The sequence below is a fragment of the Cervus canadensis genome, chromosome 5 (genome assembly GCF_019320065.1).
Source record: "Cervus canadensis isolate Bull #8, Minnesota chromosome 5, ASM1932006v1, whole genome shotgun sequence".
NCBI lineage: Eukaryota > Metazoa > Chordata > Mammalia > Artiodactyla > Cervidae > Cervus > Cervus canadensis.
Genome location: NC_057390.1, coordinates 82,521,529 through 82,537,993, shown reverse-complemented (window position 1 = coordinate 82,537,993; position 16,465 = coordinate 82,521,529).

Sequence of the window (16,465 nt, the reverse complement as noted above, 5' to 3'; positions counted from 1 at the left end):
GCAGGAACACCCAGTCATGGGCCCGCCTGAGAAAGGGACTGAAAAACCAGCAGGAAGTCGAACTCCTCAGTTTCAGGTGACAGCTGAGCAGAAATGGTCCCAGATTTGGAACGTGGAATTCCACGCTTAGCTGCTTGGCCTCAGTTTGCTTATCTGTAAAATGGGCTCTTTGGACTAGAGGATGCCCATGGTCATGGGTGCTCTGACCTTGCTTGTACTTTGCATAAATCTCTAGCTTAGGCAAAGGTCTGGTATCCTAGTGGCCCTTGCTCATTTTGACCTCTGGCCTGTGTAGGTGTGGCACTTCTGGGTTGCTCCCTGGGCTCACCACCTCTGTAAAAGGGGCAGAAAGCAACACCTGGGGTACTCTCACTCTGGGTGGGCCCTGAGTCCCCAGCAGTCATGGAGACATCTCCAGGCACTGCTCCAGCCCCACTCCCAGCTCAGGCCTCTGCCCAACAGCTACCTGGGGGTCCAACTTCCGCTTGGCCCCCACCTGAGTTATACCCCTGCTTCTCTGGCCTTTCCCCCCAGAAGCCCAGCACCAGGGCTGATGGGGGGCCTGGGCCTTGCTCCCCCGAGGGGTGGCTCATCCCCTCACACTAGCACCACCTGTGGGGCAGGCCCGCAGGGATCTCCCATGGAACAAACGATGAAATGGAGGCACACCCTCCCTGCTCAGAGCACCTGCCCTCAGCTGGGTCTGATGGCTCCTCACCATCCACCCCTGCAGGATGCAAGAGGCTGGTGGGCCACACAGGAGACCAGAGGAGCCCCTTCTAAAGGGCCTTCCAGCCTGGGACTCGGCGGGGGGGGGAATACACCAAACCTCAGATCTGAGCAGTCAGTCATTGAAAATACAGGCTCCTGGGTTATGCCACTGGCCCACTGGATCAGAAACGGAGGCTAGGACCAGGAGTCTGACTTTGTACAAAACTCCCACAGGGAGAACAAACTGTTCAGGTCGCTAGTTCCTGGGGATTCCCAGTCTAGCTCAAGCCCTTGTCTTACTGAGCAGCACCCGAAGACCCAGGAGGGTGAGTAGCCTGCCGGGGGCACACAGTTGGTGTCCAGCCAGGCTTCCACCATCCCGCACAGCCCTGCCGTGACTCTCCACCCGCGCCCTGCTGCCGGGTGTCTTCAGACGGTAAGAAGGGGCAGAGGGATCAAAGCTGCCCCGTGTTCAGGGGACACAAGCTGCTGCTAGGAGCTGGCCCTCAGCCCAGCACACTTAAATTCAATAAACATTACTGATGACCTAGTGTGAGCAAAGTGCTGGGCTCTGGCCAGATGGAGCCGGGGAAACCTTCTTCAAAGAAGTAACCTTCTTTAAAGAAGTAAAGAAGGGTCTCGTCGGGCAGCAGAACTTTACAGCCAGACAGTGCGGTGGATGCTTTAGGAAGGCAGGGTGAATGAAGCTGCTTGATGTGTGTTCACAGGAGGCTGGCGTGGTTACAGCGCAGGTGTGCGGGAGAGCGAGGGGGCTGGGGGGCAGGGACACCGGAAGCTCCCCGAAGGCAAGGGTTTCTGTTTGTACCACTGCCATGTCCCAGAACATAGTAGGGCCTGGCACATAGTAGGAGCTCCTATCTGTTGTATATATGAATGAAAGGATGAATAAAGCTGGAAAGGTAAGTTGGGGACCAGGTTATGGAAAGTTGGGGACCACTAAGCCAAAGAGCCTGCACACTATTCCTTCCAGACAAGAGAGAGCCTTGGAATACCCCAACACAAAGTTAAAGATTCAAAAGGAGAAAAAGAGAGAGCGCCCTTTGAGCAAGGGGGAAACCTACCTCGTTGTGCTTTGGGAAGATCACTCTGGTGGCCAGTGTGTAACAAGTGTGTGCAGAACTGACTGGCAGACACAGGCCCCTTGGCCCAGAGAAAATCACGTGCTCCCAGAGGCCCACGAACCAGCATTGAGGTTCCCACTGGCAGAGGCTGAGACAGAGAATCATCAGTTGCAAAGTGGTGAAATACAAAGGCCAGCCAGCTGGTCTCCAGGCCTCAGAGGTCAGACCTGGGAGAGGACACCCTTCATCTCTCTCCCCACTGACCCCTACCCAAAGGCAGCTTGAGGGACCTGTGCTGGGATTCAGCCTCACCCAGGGTCACTGAACCCCTGCAAACCCAGGTCAGGGCTTCTACTTAGGCATCCATAATGGAAGCACAATCAGATAAATGCTTTCAAATGCAGCAGTGACAGCAACAGTTGGTAAAACCCTTTGGGCTTCCCTGGTAGCTCAGATGGTAAAGAATCTGCCTGCCATGCAGGAGACCCTAGTTCAATTCCTGCATTGGGAAGATCCCCTGGAGAAGGGATAGGAAAGCCCAGTATTCTTGGGCTTTCCTGGTGGCTCAGCTGGTAAAGAATCTCCTGCAATGCAGGAGACCTTGGTTTAATTTCTGGGTCGGGAAGATCCACTGGAGAAGGGACAGGCTACCCACTCTAGTATTCTTGGGCTTCCCTGGTGGTTCAGCTGGTAGAGAATCTGCCTGCAATGCAGGAGACCTGGATTTGGTCCCTGGGTTGGGAAGACGCCCTGGAGAAGAGAATGGTTACCCACTCCAGTATTCTGGCCTGGAGAATTCCGTGGACTGTACAGTCCATGGGGTCACAAAGAGTCAGACACAACTGAGCAACTGTCACTTTGCTTTCCAGAAAGGAATTTGTATTCAAATGCTTTGACCCAGGAAACCTGCTATTGAGAAACTACCCTAAAGCAATCACTGGAGTCAGCAGAAAGAAGTTCATCTAAGCATCATTCATGATGAGAAGCATGTTTCACAGTAGTGAGATGGCTGCACACTGCAACGTGAGGCTAAGTACCTACAAAAACTGGATGTAGGGAATCCTTAATGATGAGCAAGTATTTATGACAACTTTAAGGAAAATAAAGCTGTATGCATCAAATTGCATTTAAAACTAGACACATCAAATGAAGATTAAAGTGGAATCGCTGAAAAAGAAAAAGGAGACACAAAAGAGGAAATGAATGAAAACAACACTTGAGCAAGAAGATTGACCAAAGAAGAAAAGAGAGATGTCCGAGATCACCAAAAACAGAAGTGAAAGAGGGGCCATCACGGCTGACTCTACCAAAGTTAAAGGATTATCGGGAGGACCAAGGAAAACTCTACATCAACAAATAGACAACTAAGATGAAAGGCATACATTTCTAGAAATGCAAGTGACCAAAACGAATTCAAGAAGAAAGAGATAATCTAAATATTGTAAAGAAACTGAATTAGTCATTTTAAAACTTCCCACAAAGAAAAGTCCAGGCCTGGATGACTTCACTGGTGAAATCTACCTCACATTTAAAGAAGAAATAACAACAGTCCTTCACAAATTCTTCCAGAAACTAGAGGAGGAGGGAGTGATTTCCATCTCATTCTATAAAGCCAGAAATTCTGGGATAACAAAATTAGAAAAGAACATCACAGGAAAATAAAATTACAGATCAGTATCTTTTATGAGAATAGATGCAAAAATTCTCAGAAAATACTAGTAAAACAAATCAACTCTAAAACAACATATGAAAAATAAGTATACACCATGACCAGCTGGGAATTATCCCAGGAATGTGAGAAAATGAATTAATGTAATACACTATATTAATAGAATAAAAACCCTAAACCGTATGATTAATAGACACAGAAAAACATGCACTTGACAAACTCTAACACACATTCATGATAAAAATTCTCTCCAGATTAGTAATAGAAGGACATTTCCTCAACCTAATAAAATATCTTTAATAAACACTTACAGCTAGCAATATATTTTGTGGTAAAAAGAGAGCTTTCTCCTTAAAATTGGAAACAAGATGAGGATGTTCACTATCACCACTTCTATTCAGCCTTCTACTGGAGGTTCTGGCCAGTGCAATTAGGCAAGAAAAAGAAATAAAAGTCATCCAGATTCAAAAGAGACGAGCAAAATTTTCCTATTAGCAGATGACATGATTGTGTATGTAGGCATACCTAGGAGAAATTGGCAGTTCAGTGCCAGACCATCACAGCAAAGAAAATATAGCAATAAAGTGAGTCACACAATTTTTCTGGTTTCCCAGTGCATATAAAAGTTGTGTTTATACTACCCTGTAGTCTATTAATTGTGCAATAGCATTATGTCTAAAAAAAAATCATACCTTAATTAAAGAAAAACATTAAGTATTGCTAAATAACCACAATCTAAACCTTCAGTGAGTTATCTGTTTGCAATAGTAACATCAAAGATAATACAATAATAACAAAAATTCGAAATTTTGGAAGAATTACCAAAATGTAGTAAGTGAGCAAATCCTGCTGGTAAAAATGGTGACAATAGACTTGCTGGATGCAGGGTTGCCACAAACCTTCAATTTGCAAAAGATACATTATCTGTGAAGTGCAATAAAACGGGGTATGCCTGCATAGAAAGTCCTAAGGAATACACCTCCCTGCCCCCACAAACACCTAGAAACAATGAACAAATTCAGCAAGGTCACAGTTTGAGGATCAATTTCCAAAAATCCGTTAAGAATGCAACAAAGAAATTCCATTTACCATGATGTAAAAAATATGCTTGCAGATGAAGTTAACAGAAGTAGTACAAGCCTTACACACCAAAAACTATGAAACTTCCCTGAGAGACACTAAAGACAAATAAATAGGAACACATTTCATGTTCATGGTTTGGAAGGCTCAATATTGGATAAATGTTGAATCTCTTCCAAATGAATTACAGATACAATGCAATACCTATCAAAATCCCAGCAGGCAGACTTCCCTGGTGGTCCAGTGGTTAAGAATCTGACTGCTAATGCAGGGGACACAGGTTCGAACCCTGGTCCAGGGAGATCCCACGTGCCGTGGAGCAGCAAATCTTACATAGCGCAAGTACCGAGTCCGTGTGCCTACAGCCCGTGCTCCACAAGAGGAGCACCACAATGAGAAGCCCACACACCGCAGCAAACAGTAGCTCCTGCTCTCTGCAGCTAGAGAAAGCACACACACAGGAAGACCCAGCTCAGCCAAAAAATAAAATTGGGCTTCCCTGGTGGCTCAAATGACAAAGAATTCGCCTGCATGGATGAGATCCGGGTTTAATCCCCGGGTCAGGAAGATCCCCTGGAGAAGGGAATGGCTACCCACTCCAGTATTCCTGCCTGGAGAATTCCATGGACAGAGGAGCCTGGCAGTCTACAATCCATAGGGCCACAAAAAATCAGACATGACTGAGCAACTTTCACTTCAAAAAATAAATTAATTTTTAAAAATCCCATCAGGCATTTTTTTTGCAGAAATTGACAAGCTAATCCTAAAATTTTTATGGAAACACAAAGAACCCAAACTAGCCAAAGCAATTTTGAAAAAGAAGAAGAACAAAGTTGGAAAACTCAGGCTTCCGGATTTCAAAATTCATTATAAAGTTACAATAATTAAGACAGTATAGTACTGGCATAAGGATATGTATATGTATATAGCAGGAAAGAATGGCATTTCAGCAAATGTGCTAGAATAATTATATATCCATGTGCCAAAATATGAATTTAGGCCCTTAACTGACACCTTACAAAAGTTAACTGAAAATAGACCCTAGACATATGTATAAGAACTTAGCATTTTTATAAAAAAATATAGGTAAAGTCATCCTGACTTTGGGCTAAGCAAAGAGTTCTTAGATACAACACCAAAAACACAAGTGGTAAAAGAAAAGACAAACCCTGATACATTGGACTTCATCTAAAAGTTAAAATCTTTTGTACTTTAAAATTTACCATTAGGAAAATGAAAAGACAAATCAGAGACTGTGAGAAAACTATTTATCAATCAAGGTAAAGGACTTGTACCCAGAATATACAGCTCAATAAGAAGACAGATGACTCATTTAAAAAGAGGTAAAATATTCAAATAGACATTTCATCTGAAAAGATTAACAAATGGCTCATTAATCATTAGAGAAATGCTAACTGAAGCCATTTCACAATGAGCTACACCTCACACTGGCTCTAATTTTAAAAACTTGCAATGCTAAATGTCAACATGGCTGGTAAGAATGTATTGGGTCAATCAAAAAGTTCTTTTGGATTTTAAGGAAAACTAAAAGACACGTCTTTTCATTTTCACCAAGAACTTTACTGAACAACATATTCACCATTTTGTTTCAGTCCCTTCTGCCATTTTCCAGGCAACTTCCATAATTTCATCTTCCCAAAAAATTTATATTTTTGAGCAAAGAACTATTCCAAGTGACTTTTACAGTCTTCTAGGGAATTGAAACTTTTTCCATTAAGAGAATTTTGTAAAAACCAAAATACCTAGTATGCAATGTCTGGTGAATACAGCAGATGAATCAGAATTTCCCAGCCAAGCTGTAACAGTTTTTGCCTGGTCATCTAAGAAGCATGAGGTCTTGCATTATCCTGGTGAAAGATTATGCATTTTCTGTTGACTAATTCCGGATGCTTTTCGTCGCGTGCTGCCTTTACTTGGTCTAACTGGGAGCAGTACTTGGTAGAGTTAATCATTCGGTTTTCCGGAAGGAGGTCATAATAGAGGACTCCCTTCCAATCCCACCATATACCCAGTATCATCTTTTTTGGGTGAAGACTGGACTTTGGTGGGGTTGGTGATGGTTCACTTCACTTGTCCCATGATCTCTTTTATTCCACATTATTGTACGGTATTCACTTTTCATCGTCCATCAAAATTTGTTTTAAAAATGGAATGTTTTCATTATGCTTCAGTAGAGAATCACATGTGGAAATGAGGTCAAGAAGGATTTTTTGCTTAACTTATGTGGAATCCAAACATCAAAGTGATTAACATAATCAAGCAGGTGCAAATGATTTTCAACGCTTGATTTGGATATTTTGAGTATGTCGACTATCTCCCACATAGAATACCGCTGATTGTTCTCAGTTAGAGCCTTGATTTGATTGGTTTCAACTTCAACTGCTCTATCTGACTATGGAGCATCATCTATGAGAAATCTCCAGCACGAAATTTCATGAGCCACTTTTGACACGTTTGGTCAGTCACAGTACCTTCTCCCTACATGGCACAAATTTTTGCTTTGCATTTCAGTTGTGCTTTTACCTTTCTTGAAATAACAAACCATAATGATGCCCCAAATTTTGCTTTTATCCTTTCATCTTCAGTATTAAAATGGCTACACAAAAATTCACCAATTTTGCTAATTTTTAAAAAATGCATTCTGATATAACAGCTGTCACAGCACAGTCTAACAAAATTGCTTTAAATGAAGCTAGACAACTATGTGCTACTAGAGCCATCTTACAGAAAAAAAAAAAATGAGCAAACATTTTGGCTCACTCCGTATATTCAAACTTCAAAAAAATACAGTTTTTCAGTTTCCTAAAAAGTTAACATAATTTTACCATATAACCTAGTAATTCCCCTTGGGGAACCTACCCAACCAGGATGAAAAAAATATGACCATACAAAAAAATTGTACATAAATTTTCACAGAATCTTTATTCATAATAGCCAAAAATGGAGGAAATTCAAATGATCATCAGCTGATAAATGGGTAAACAAAATGTGGTCTATTTGTACATTGGAATAATATTCAACAAAAAAGGAACAAACTACTAAAATAACATAGATGAGCCTCAGAGTATTATGGTAAGGACTTTCCTGGTGGCTCAGTGGTAAAGAATACACCTGTCAATGCAGGAGACATGGATTCAAACCCTGATCCGGAAGACCCCACATGCCTTGGGGCAACTAAACCTGTGCACCACAATTACGGAGTCTTTGCTCTAGATCCCAGAAGTCACAACTACTGAAGCCCGAGTGCCATAGAGCCCATGCTCCACAGCAAGAGAAGCCACCGCAACGAGAAGCCCACACACCATAACTAGAGAGTGACCCCTGCTTGTCACAACTAGAGAAATGCCTGCAGAGCAGTGAAGACTTAGCATAGTCAAATATATAAATAAATAAATATAAAAAAGATTATGGTAAGATAAGCTAGATACAGAAGACTTCATACTGTATTGTTCCATTTATATTAAGTGTCCAGAAAGGACAAATTCATAGAGCCAATGAGCAGATCAGTGGTTGCCTGGGGCTGGAGTGGGAATGCCACAATTTCTCCAGGGACCCTAGGAGAGTGCCGGATGCTTTCATAGTCAACTGTGGTGATCGATGGTTGCCTATCATTTACACGAATTTATAAAAATGTAAATTTACTGAGAGTCAATTGAAGTTTACACTTTTAAAATTCATTTTATTGAATTGTACACTTAAAACAGGCAACTTTTAATGTACATAAAGTAAACCTCAATAAAGCAATTAAAAATGTATTCCTAAAATATATGTGTAAAAAAGACTGGAAGAAAACATGTCAAAACGGTAACTTCCTTTGTCTCTGGGTAATAGGATTATGGATGATTTTGTTGTTGTTGTTCTGTATTCTTTTCTAAATTTTCTAAATGTTCTCTATGGGTCTGCAGTTCTTGGATATTCCAAAAATGGTGTGTGTGTGTGTGTGTGTGTGTGCAGGATATGAGGCAAACCTTGTTTGTTGTTTGCTTTGGTGAGAGAAGCTGTTGTTTTACAGCTGCCAGATGCTTCTCTAGCAGGAAAGGCGAAGCACATCCCCTCTATTCTGGGCAGAGGCCCTGGAGTGACCTTCATACTTATGCACAAGGAAGGACCACAGGTGTTCATCGTCTAGACAAAGGCTGTTCCTGGAAACTGTCCTTGAAACACAGGGTTCAAGGTCATAGCAGGGTGAGAAGGTGGGCAAACTCATAAACAATTAGATATCTCCTGAAAGAAAGGAATTGGAAATCTTGATGCCTTCCCTTTTTTAAGAAAAATTTTGACTCTGAAACTGCATCAGGAAGTGCACAAGTTCTGAGCGAAACAACTTCATGAACATTCCAAAGGTGAAGCTACCACCTAGAGCAAGATGCAGAATGTTCCAGAAGTCACGTCATGGCCCTTCCCAGTCACCAGCTTTCCCAAGGGGAACCATCTTTCTTATACCAAAGACCCCTTTTACTGTATTTGAACATTCAGCTCTGCGTGGGTCTCCAGCTAGAACACATTGGCTGCTGCCCAAAGAGACTGAGGCTATGAAGAGGTGGGCGGGGCTGGGAGTCAGAGACTCAGGTGAGCATTGGCACAGGTGGCCTTGGTCTGGCTTGCTGCTGAGGGAGGCCGGGGTGCTCCTGTTGACAGGAAGCTCGGGGCAGTCATGCCTGAATGGACGCAGGCAAAGACCCCTCCATCCTTCCTGCGGAACCACCTCCAGGCCAGTTGAGGGGAAACCACTGGACTGTGGGAGGTCTATGCTTGACAATGACCCTTCAAGGCCACGATGAACCCACTGTTAGAGGGAGACTGCCTCAGGTTCACACTTCACAAGTGGAGGCAGAGGGTCTGGCCCTTTTGGACTGAGTCTGTGACTCTCAGGAAACTGATTAGAGGAACGCTCAGTTGACTAATTTGAAGAGATGTGCCTGAGGAAGTGGGTCATGCCAGTAACTTATATAAATAAGTGAATCACCCTTCAACTATCAAAACAGTCGGTTTTTGATGTGGCTCAGCTGGCATTTCCTGAGGAAGAGGTGATGCTCCACACCCGGCCTGCCAAGTGGACAGATGCTTTGATAAATATTATTCACGGGAGTTTCCACAACATGGCACAGGCCAGAGCAGGGGGTTGCCTGGAGACCTCCCTCTAAGTGCTCCTCATCAATGTTGACTCGAAGTTTGCCTTCCAGAACTTTCCATGTGGTCTCGGATGGCTAAGTTAAAACATGGTCCACAAAGAAGCAACAGATCAATCGAAGCCTTGTTCTCCACTGAACAAAAAAGGCTTTTTCCAAGAGCTGTGATTGATTTTCTTCTCTCCCACCTCAACTTTTCTAGTCTACCAAAAGGGGAAGCCCATCCTTCCTACATAGACTTTGGGAGCCCTGGAGGTGGAGCAGGGGCCCCTCCACTCACTATCCTTTCCTGTGACTATCTAGGAGGGAGTGGCATCTGCCTTTATCTATATCACAAGGGCAGCCTTAAGACTGGAGGAGCCTTCTCTTCTGGTAGAAAGAGGGTAGATCTTAGGATGGATTTGCCTGGGATGAATCCCACCTCTGACATTTCACACTAACTGTAAGGTTTTGGGTAGTTTCTTAATCCTTCTTAGCCTCTGTTCTCTCATCTGTGAAATGAGGACAATGCCTACCTACTCACAGAGTTGCTGTGAGGACTAGTCAGGATGACAAATCTCAAGAGCCCAAGTGTCTTTTCGAAACACAGTAGGCACCCAATAACATTAGTTATTATTATCATCTTTTAAGCTATCATCTCCCTTAGGTGTAGGTGTAGAGCCCACCCATCAGGACAGTCCAGAGACAGATTGTGGCACTTTGGCCCAACCTTCTTTGGAAATTTACATTGCTTGTGAATCTCCATTGTGAAACATCGAAACATCGATGTGGAAGAAAGGAAGACAAAGCCCAGACTCTGAATCAACCAGTAGGTGTAGCGTTTTGGAGACTCTGCAGGAGGGTGGGCCCAGTGACTCACCACAGTGATCCTTTTACTTTTCCTAGTGACCAATCTGATTTTTTCATTACACGGCAATGATTCACCATTTGCTGTCATAGTTATGTAACTGGGGCTATTCTGATCTGACGTGTCTATCTCTGTATTTCAACGTCACCCCTGGGAAGTTCTGGGGAATAGCCTTTTTCACACACCCTCGTACATGCTATAACAAACAATTGTTGAAATGCCATCCTTGAGAATGAAATCTCCTGCCTCCTTATTCTCTAAGAAGGGAGCAGCTGGATGGTGAATGGTACCCTGGACTGGAAGTCAGGAGACCCTGGACCAGATTCCCCTGGGTTCCTTACCTTCTCTGGCCTCAGTTTCTCCACCTTAAAATGAGATATTGGACCACATCAAACCTAAGCTATGACATTCAAGAAATTTACAAGATTAAACTTCTCTCAACATGTCTTTTTTTTTGCTAGATAAGAGTCCCCAGAGTGTTTGCTATCAAATCCTCAGAGCGTGGCACTACAAAGGTGGAAGTGGAAACTGAGGTAAAAGGCAGGGTGGGGAAAACAGTGGATTCATAATAGATATCTTAATAATAAATTAATCAAGCCTTGGAGGAATGGGGTTCCCAGTATTTCTCCATCTCTCTTATGTCATAAATAATAAGCAGTGGAGGATCTGGATATACTGGCACCTCAGCTGCCATTCTGATCATGGTTCTCAGCAGACCTAGGCCAGGAAAGAAGGAAAGAGCTTTGCCGATACCTTTATTGTGCTTGTTTTGCTTATCCTCTGACAGGAGTTCCATGTCTTAGGACTGGCCAAGTAATACCAGCCCCATGGACACATCCCTGGGCTAACCACCAGTAACAGAGGGCAGTTGTGGGCACTCAAAATCTAAATTTCCTTTTTCTTTTTTCCCCCCTCATCCTTAGCATTTGTTGGATTTCTTAAATTTTTGGATTGGCATCTTTTGACAGTTCTGAAAAATCCTCAGACAAGGTCTCTTCAAACATTACCCTTGCCCCTTCTCTCTTACTTCTCCTTTCAGAATTTCAGTGAAGTGTATTTGGACATCCTCACTCTATCCTTCTAGTTTCTGGACCTCTTATCCATGATTTTCATCTTTTTGTCCCTCTGTGCTGTTATTTGGATAATTTCTTCAGACCCACCCTCCAGTTCACTGATTCTCTCTTTGTCTGTATCTAATTTCTTAGTAAACCCATCTACTGGATTTAAACTTCAGTTATTGTATTTTTCATCTATATTTTTAAAGGTTAGTTCTTTAAAAAAATCTATCAGATCAGTTCTTTATAGTATGTGTCCTGCAGATATTTTAAAGCTTACACTTTATTTAACATAATAAACAGTTGTTTTTTCCCCCTATCATCCTAACTGTATGATGTAGTTGAGGGTCAGCTTAGCTGTATTGCTTTTTTTCCCCCTGCTTTTTCTTGTTCTTGTTGCCTTATTTCCTTCCTTATATTTCATTGAGTGTGGCTTGCTATTACTGAAAAATTACTTAGTGGGAATTTTTTTTTTTTCTTTTTTGAGGCCTGGGATGAATATGAATTCTTCCAGAAAGGGCTTGCACTTGCTTCTGCCATGTACCCTGGCTCATGTCCCCTTCAGCATCACTTTATTCTAAACTTGCTTCGTGAAGTTTTTTGGTCCCTTCAGGTGATGTAGGCTACCAGTCTGCACAAGGGTTAGCATGTGGTTACAACTTCACAGAGATGAAGTTTTCCCCTGACCTCCTCAGCATCCAGAAACCAGTCTTTATAGCCTCCAAATTGAGCGAAGAAGGGAATATTTGCTTCTGATTACACTCATCCTGGGTGTATAGCCCTTTAGTGTTTTATCATAATGGGCTGCAGATCTATTAGATTCCCTGCCTTATATGGGCTCTGAGATTTTGAATTCTGGTAAGTTAATTTTCCTCTTCCAAGCACAGTAATAAGTCTACTGTGTGTGTGCTAAGTCCCAGTAAGTTATGAAATGAAACTGCAAATTTCAAAAAATTTTCAAATTTCCTTGAAACAGGACATTCTGTCTGCCACATCAGTGATTGTACTTACTCAGATTAAACACCTTGGAACTTTAAAAGTTACAAAACCAGCTTTAGGGAATTTTAGAGATTTTAGACCTAGAAAATAAATCAGGAAAGCTTTCAACTACAAGTGGTAGAAACATGACAAACAGTGGCTTTTTTTTTTTTTCTTAGAAAATAAGAAGTCTAGAGGTAAACAGTTGGTGATATAGGGTCATCTGCTCGAGAATGCCATTGGGGTTGGGGATGGTCCGGGCTTTTTCTGTATTTCTCTTCTTTTGTGTTGACTTTTCATTGTGCTGGTCATCTCTTTTTTGTTGTTGTTATAAAATGGCCACCATGACTCTTAAGATCACGTCTGTGTTCAAGGCAGGAAAAAAGGAACATGATAGCACTAGTCACATCGGTCTGTTAAATCAGGGAGGCCAAAGCACCAACCACCCCTTCCCCCCCAGGCTCCCTCATGATTTCTTAGACCAGTCTTGGTTCTCCCCTAGGACTGAGCACATTTCACTCTGACTATAGTCAGGATCACGTTGGAGAGGAAAAAGAGGACACAGGCTGGGGGGAGGCAACCAGTGCTTGTCATACTGGGATCTCACTGTTCCACTGCCTACCTCCCAGCAAAGCAGCATGAACTCAACTGACTGAACCCAAGAGCCTTCCTTGCTGGGGGAGCCTCCAACAGTGGGCTTCCAAGCTGAAGGATGGTTTTCTTAATTATAGTTGTTTTTTTTTTTTTTAAATCCACAAAATGCCTTGGAGAGATGATTGCCCTTGAGAAACTTTCTACTTGTATGCAGATGACGGTGGGGAAGTCCAGATGTTGTCATGGTAAAGACAGTGTGCAGTTTCCAGGCCAGGCTTCTGGGTGATGAAACCCATTAGGGTTGGCTCTTTCCATGCCAGAAAGAGGTGTAGATGGTGATACTGGAACCAGAGGAGCTTCCTCCTTATTCATGATCCCTTTGGCAAGTCACACCCAAGCATTTTCTCTTTTAGGTGAAGCATCAGATATGGCCAGGCTCCAAGAGGGCACACCTGCCGCACTTTGAAGATAAAGTCTGATAGGTATTGGTGGCATAGTCAATAAACCCGTTGGGTATATACTGTACCTGCCTTTGTAGGATTCATAGACAGGCCCATCCTTGGAGACCTCAATCTGGGAGCCCACTGGTGATCATATAGAAATCCTCTTTTCATATTCTAACACAGGCAAAGCACCTCTGGTCTTCAGTACTGGAGGCCTGATGAGTGGCGGTCAGGGTTTCCTGAAGTTAGTGAGTTGGGGTGGGGGGGTGGCAGGGTGTATGGACAAGCAGACCATCCTTGTCGTGGTATTCTAGGGAGGAGGGGGCCAACTGGCCCCTGCTATGCACCACGCACATCCCAGACCTCGGGCTACCTCCCAGGCACACACTGGTTTAGATACTTCCCCACAGCCTTCCCTGGGGGCTCAGTGGTAAAAAAAATCTGCCTGCAATGCAAGAGATCCAGGTTCAGTCCTTGGATTGGGAAGATCCCCTAGAGAAGGGCATGGAAACCGCTCCAGTATTCTTGCCTGGAGAATCCCATGGACAGAGGAGCCTGGCAGGCTACAGTCCATGGCGGGCTACAGTCACAGAGTCAGACGTGACTGAGTGTCTAATACAGCACAGTCTCCAGATGGTCTCGGTTTCAACACTGGTTCCTGACAGAAGCTCCTTACAAGTGGGTGCACCTCTCCTCGGCACCCAGAGCATCCACCTTCATAATGCTTGTCACCCTTCAAATAACCATGTACTGCTCAGCTCTCCCACTGGATGGGAACCTGCTCAAGGGTGGGAACTGCATCTGTTTGATGGTTATCAGTGTCCAGCACAAACTCAGCTGGTCCAGAATCTGCCTTTGCTGAATGAATGAAGGAGTGAAACATCAAAATCCACAAAAGGAAGAACAGCTACTGACACGCTGAAGACACAGTACAAGCTAAGCTAAACAATCACACCAAAGAATGAAGAAGCATGACATCACACCTATAGCATGATACAATTTGTGGGGAAATGCCCGTAGGAAAATACTGGGACCAAAATGGAAAGAAATACAACAAAATGTTAACCATAACTAATTCCGAATTGTGTGACTACAAGTAATTTTAATATTTTTCTATAATTTTCAAATTCTCTGTAAAGTACGTGTTTGCTCTCAAAAGTTAAAAAGAAAAAAAGAAGTCCCTCAACAGACTGGATATGAGGAGACTTGAGTTAAGCTTGGGGCATGTTTGATCAAGGTCAGAGCTGCATCAGGTCAGTGAGGATGGAGGGAGGAGGCAGTTGGGAATCTGCGTAACAGCGTCAACAAAGGACATGAAGCCTTGGACGGTCCCTCTGAGGTCCCAGGGCATGGTCAGCCCCAGCACCCAGAGCATACATTGTGGGCACGTCCCCAGGATATCTGGGGATGTATGTGCCTGTTGTCCACTCAATGCAAGTGTGCTTCATATAAGGCCATTGTCTGTTAGCAGGTGTGACTGTGGCATTTCACCCGTGTATTAGCGTGCATGGACTGTTACGACAAAATACAGTAGACAGGGTGTCTTGAGCAACAGACACTGATTTCCCACAGTTCTGGAGGCTGGAAGTCTAAGATCCAAGTGCTGGCAGATTCAGTTCCTGGTGAGGGCCCACTGCCTGCCTCGTAGACGGCCACCTTCTTGCTGGCTTCGCCAATGGAGACAGCATGATAGTCTGTCTTTTAATATGGACCCCAATCCTATCATGGGGGCTTTACCTTCACGATCTCATCTAAACATAGTTACTCCCAAAGGCCCCAGCTCCAATACTGTCCCTTTGTGGAGGAGCGCTTAGAGCTTCAACATAAGAATCTGAGTGGAGAGGTGACAGGACCTTGAGTCGGTTCAGTTCAGTTCAGTTCGGTCGCTCAGTTGTGTCCAAGTCTTTGCGACCCTATGAACCGTGGCACGCCAGACCTCCCTGTCCATCACCAACTCCTGGAGTTCACCCAAACTCATGTCCATTGAGTCGGGGATGCCATCTAACCATCTCATCCTCTGTCGTCCCCTTCTCCTCCTGCCTTCAATCTTTCCCAACATCAGGGTCTTTTCAAATGAGTCAGCTCTTTGCATCAGGTGGCCAAAATATTGGAATTTCAGCTTCAACATCAGTCCTTCCAATGAACTCCAAGGACTGATTTCCTTTAGGATGGACTGGTTGGATCTCCTTGCAGTCCAAGGGACTCTCAAGAGTCTTCTCCAACACCACAGTTCAAAAGCATCAATTCCTCTGTAACAAACTGCATTCAAACCTTCCTTCTATCACAGATTATACTGTTGCCCCCACTCCATTCCCCACGCCATGGGATGCCCCGAAGCACATTGCTTATACACTCCTTGATGTCTTCCTTCCTGCTCTCTCAGGGCATTTTCTTTGAATTCAGTCATCTGTTTACCTTATCAATTGATTCACTCATTGATTCAGTGAATAAACACATACAATACAGTGCAGAGTACAGTGGTCCTGGACTCTTGAGTCTCCAGGGCAGGGCCACGCCTAGGTCACAGTTTACCCCTGTTATAGAAATCAGTACTCAAGAAACCAAGCATCACACTCGGAGAGTTGGAGAACTCAGGTTTATTATGCCAGCGGGCTCAGAGGAGTTAACACTCCAAGCTCTGAGCCCCAAACAAAGGGATTACAGAGTTTTTATAGACAGACGGTAGTGGGCAATACTAGCTGTTAATAGGCTAGTTTAAACTAAGGGGTTTCGCGCGCACGGGAACAGCAGTCAAGACGGGGAAGGGGATGCCTGGCCTGGACAGACATGATTAAGCAGGTTTGCAGGGGCTGGGCGATTGCAAAGAGCAGGACAAGGGTGAATGAGATAAACTCC